The sequence below is a fragment of the Mus pahari genome, chromosome 19, assembly GCF_900095145.1.
Source record: "Mus pahari chromosome 19, PAHARI_EIJ_v1.1, whole genome shotgun sequence".
Taxonomy (NCBI): Eukaryota; Metazoa; Chordata; class Mammalia; order Rodentia; family Muridae; genus Mus; species Mus pahari.
In genome coordinates this window covers 50,665,050-50,670,331 of record NC_034608.1, presented here as the reverse complement: position 1 = coordinate 50,670,331, position 5,282 = coordinate 50,665,050, and the positions used below count along the sequence as shown (strand labels likewise).

Below are 5,282 nucleotides of genomic sequence, written 5' to 3'. Positions count from 1 at the left end.
TGGGACTTTAAGAATTGCTTTTATAAGTAGGTTCCGGTGCGGTCACCTGCCGGGGACCAAGGCCCTTGAATGTAGAGGTCATGCCTTTAAAATTTTTATTCTTCAATATCAACCTTGAACCCTGAGCCTGGAGCTGATTCATTAAAATTAGGTCAGAGAAATCCAGGGAGCTGTTTGTTTCCCCACCAACCCCCAGGGTCAAAGATATGTGCCACCATGCCTGGGCTTTACACCTTGCTGGGGAGGCACATTCAGTTCCTCACGTTTGCACAGCAAGCTCTTACTGACTGAATCACCTTCAAGCCTTATATCTTTAATCTTAATGGGGGAAATCGTGCTCTATTATGAAATTCTATCCTTACTTTAATTATGGTACCTTAAAAATAATTTCCAAAATTAACTCCAACTCCTTTCTCTAAATGTGAGTAGCTTTCAGATGTTAAAATGGAATATAGCAATATAAGATGGAATTTTTGTAAGGTTTGTAGCATTAGCAGTCACTCCAAGAATTTAGACAAGGTCACAGTGAACCTGAAACCAGACAGTAAAAATGTCATGTTCATATTTGATCAGATCCTCCAAGAGTTTGGAAATTGAGGTCCAAAGATATTTTTAAAAACCTGTCTAAATCCACATAGCTATTACTTAGGTAAATATTTATATTTATGTTACAGCATATCTTTTTCTTCCTATTAAGACCCCCATCCCTTTAATCTCTCTGCTTTGCAGCTGTTTTCGAATGAGATTCTTTTCAGTTTGAAATGATGCAGCAAGAGGAATGTCAGGTACTAGGCATACCTCACGATTTGTTTTCTTAACTGGGCTATAATTCAAGACATCCTTGCAAGAAATACTGTTCTGTTGTCTCTGTTTCTATTCCTTATCCTCTCTCCCTGCTCTTCTTCTTCCTCCTTCCTCTTCTTTCTTCCTTACAGTTTAGATAAAGCCAGCTTACGTGTTTTGGAAAGCTTGGATCAAAACGATTTTCTACTGAAAACAGTTGTGGCCCTGTGAGGATTTGTGTTGTTGCTGTCGTTTGTCTAGGGGTCTCACTGGTTTCCTCTAACTTTGACCCCTCTGGGCTTTGCCTTTAAGTGCTGAAATCACAGAACTGCTGCATCCTGGCAGATCATGTTTTGCAGGGGACAGCAGTACTTAGTATATGTTATCAGACAAATGGCCCTAATACCATGCTACCTTATTTAAGCTTCACAACTGCCCTCCCAAAGTGAGCTCAGACACACCAGGAGAGGGCATCAGATCTCATTACGGATGGTTGTGAGCCACCATGTGGTTGTTGGGGATTGAACTCTCTTCTCTTCTCTTCTCCTCTCCCTCTCCCTCTCCCTCTCCCTCCTTCTTCCTCTGCTCCCTCCCTCTCCCTCTCCCTCTCCCTCTCTTCCCTCCTTCTCCCTCTCCCCCTCTTCCTCTCCCTCTCCCCTCTTGAAAAGTCTGAGGCACAGATAAAGTAATTTCTTAAACATGTACACTAAAACCCTTCTCTCCACTCTTGTACCTAAGTAAAATATTTGAAAAAAGGGTAATTTTATTTTATTTTTTTTTTAAAAAGCTCAACGACTTCGTTCGTTGGAAGTTTAAAGATGTTTGCTATGTTATAACCTTCATAAATCGGAGCCTTCAGGGTTTTGATCCAATTAACTGTAAGGTCAAGACAGTTATGGGTGTGTAGAGCTGCCAGTTTGAATCTTCTGGTGTCTTTTCCCTGTGGCAAGTGATGGAGAGGAGTCCTTGAGAGAGACATGTAATTGGAAGTCAAACAGTCTTCTCATCCTCTAGGGAGAGGGTGGAGCGTGACTTTGCTGTGGCTGGAAATGCCTGCAGTCTCCTCAAACCCTCTTGAAGTGAAAATCCAGACATGGGGGGGGGGGGTGTTGAGGGGAGGGACGTACAAATCGGTTCCAGAAACGACAAGCTTCTGAGAGCCATGAGAGGAAAATCTCGATCCATTTAAAGTCATCACAGTTAACATTTCTCCTGTGAGCTGTGGTCCCCGTTGGGATGTGCTGGCAGGACCTCGCTCTGAACCATCCATCCCTTGAGAGTGAGCACACCAGGCGAACCGGCAGACTGGTGAGGCTGCTCAGAGCCAGTCCTTAGCTGCTGGGAGGTCTTCTAGAAGCAGCCCCCCACCCCCACCCCCACCCCTACCACTGGTTGCACAGCCCCAGGAGCACAAGTTTAGAAAACTACCAGTTTCTTCTTTCTTGTAGGTTCTTCTTGAGGCAGCTGAGGAGGAAGAATGTAGATGGAGGGTAAGCCTTTGTCTTACGTAGGGGGTCAGACTTTGTCTTAACAGAAATTTAGGGTTGCTGTATAATAAAAAGTTTACTTATCCAAATTACTATGCTATTGTAGTTGACCTGCCTTCTGTGATTCTCTGAGGCCAGAAGCTACAGTTTCTGGCACTTAGCACCGCATCCTAAAACAACAGGAGATCAAATAAAGGATTAGTTGCTTTTCCCTATTGTCCTGATGCCTCCTGCTCATTGGGCTAGGGGGAAGTTTGGAGCAATAAGCTTCTATTGAACCAGGAGAAGAGAATAACACTCGCAGAAGGAGAAACTTTTACATAAGCAAATATGCATAACCTCACATAAGTTCATATACAGATTCATGCATGCTCATTCATTCATTTATACATTTCCATTTATACATTTTCATTCAAAACCCAGTTGGGCCCAGCTTGCATGCATTCTCATAATTGCATACTCACCCCCACACACATGCATACATTCTCACAATTATATACTTACACATCCATACTTACATATGCATATGGAGCATAAGACCAAGCACTGGTGCAGAGAGAACTCACTCATTCTGGGTGAAAAATGCGCTCCAGTCTTTATTACACAGAGAAAGAAAGGGCTTCTACCCTTTTAATGCTAAATGAATTAAGCCCATGTTTGTTAAGAAAAAAAAGCTTTGCTTCTTTTAATAAGGCTAAGCCTGCCCTGTCCTTACCATGGATCAACCTGTTCTGTCCATGGTAAGGAGAAGCCTGCCTGCTCCTTCTGTTCTTTGCAGCATCTTCTTTTTTCCTCTTTCCCTCTGCATTCTGCACATTGCTCTCTTAGTATTTTATGTTACCTATAATTTCTAAGTTACTCCACTTTGCATTCTCTTTCTAATCTAAAAAGTGTGTAAAAACTTCTCCTCAGTTCAGTTCCTCTCTCAGCTCAGTTCTCACCTCCGTTCCTCTCACCCCCCTGCCCCCCAGTTCTCCCTCTTCTCTTTGTCCTCAGTTGCTTAAACGTCTTTCAGAATACATGATCACATGTTAAAAAGTTCATCAAAAGTTCACACACAAAATCAAATCAAAAACTGAAATAGAAGTTTACAACAGAGAATGTTTGCATGCGTATCCATTAGGAGTAATTATCTAGCTAAACGTCCATCACCTGTCTCAGCTCCACAGGTTCACCGAAGGTTTAAAACCATAACTAAGTTATAAGTGAAGTTTTGTATAGATAAATCCAGTCAATATTTTATCTTCTGTCCTAGCACCTATAATAAATCATTAATCCCCTTTTTATGACCCTTGGTTAATTGTTTTACAGCCTCTTGGAATGTACTCTGAGAAAGAGTAAATCTGGTTACTATCTAAGAGCAATTAACTGGTGACACTTGGGAGACTGGTAGAATTCTCATTGCAGTTTTGACTATCAGAAAAGGACCTAATAGCCGTCCCACTATAAAAGAGTTTAATAATCACAGATATAATTTTAGGAATTCTTATAGGATCATCATAAAGACTTAAGTCATCTGTTTGTCTATACAGCATCACTACAAGACAGTGCATCTTCGTGGATCTGCAGAGATCCGCTCCAAAGGGGTGTAGTACCTCTTAGTGATTGTTATATATGTTTAATAATAACAGGAAAAGCATATTAATAGCAGGAATCTTTCCTAAATATGAATCCCTTACAGCCTTGCTTAATAAGGGCGCACCTGCTGCAGATTATATAATAATCCAAAGCAGGCCATTTCGGGATGATCACCTGCTAGTTATTAGCTTGTCCCATTATGGCTCCTGACAGAAAACACGCTTCTCCCTTGACAAATTTCCATGGCCCTGTCACAGGTGTAGTGGGGGGTGAAGAGCTAGCCTGGGAACTGTGGTTGCGAGGGGAGGAAGGACAAGGACAATGTGACAATATAGGCGGTGGCAGTAAGCAGACATCTGGGATGTAGAAAAGAACAGGTCACCCGGGAGAGTGACAACCCCTCTCATTTCTTCCCGGAGCCTTTGGAGCAGATCTGACCTCTTGCCATTCACCAGTGCTGCCTGCAGTTCTTCAACCCTTTGGTGTTTGAGGACATATATTGACAAGTTGGGCCATCAGATTTAGCCATCAACCCACAGGTCATTCAGCCAGCCAACAACAGTTAGGGTTGTGTTGTACTTTATGGTGTGTGCACTGCTTGCTACAGATTTAGGTTCCATCGTTTGCCTTGTGTTTTCTCTGTCATTCTTACTTCCAAGGTGAAATAACTGAATTTCTCTATCACTTTGACGGGAAGTCTCCAGCAGGCCTCATAGCAGCCCCAATGAACATAAGAAGTACTTTCCCCCTATGATCTTATAGTATCTGTGCTTTACCTTATTTCTTTAAATTCTTCTGCATTAGTGTCTCTGTGTGTCTGCCTATACATGTATGAGTTGAGACGTGCATCTGCCTGTACATGTATGTGTGGAGGCATGCATATACCTAAATGTGTATGTGTGAAGGCATTTTTATGTCTATACATGTATGTACAGAAGCATGCATATTCCTATATATGTCGGGTGGAGGCTAGGGCCAACTCAGTTATTGTTTCTCAGGTATTGTCCACCTTGATTTTTGTTGTGGAAACAGCATCTGTCACTCATCTGGAACTTGTCAACTAAGCTGGACTGGATGAGCAGTGAGCCCCAAGGCCTGGCTGTCTCTACCCTAGAGCTGGGATCACAGGCATGATCTACCACATCTGGTAGGTTTCTTTTCCTTTTCCTTCTACTTGTGTTCTAGAACTGGAAGTCAAGTCCTCACACTTGAGTAACAAACAGTGCCCCACCATATACTTTTCTCTGTTCTTTTCCCTGAGGTTGTATAGCCATAGGAACAGGAACTGTGTTCCCTGGACCAGAACAAACTAGACCCTTCAAAGGCAAGCTAAGCAGTTGCCCCTCCAGTTGTATCACCTCACGTGACCTTTGTTGGGGTACATTCCAGCACAGGAGTATCAGCACACAGGACTAGATATTCTTTTTTTTTTTT

At 42.5% G+C, this 5,282-nt stretch overlaps 1 pseudogene; it reads right to left on the bottom strand.

The window, feature by feature from the left end:
• Nucleotides 1-2,053, bottom strand: part of LOC115062585 — a 5,269-nt pseudogene extending 3,216 nt beyond the window's left edge.
• Nucleotides 2,054-5,282: the final 3,229 nt, after the last annotated feature.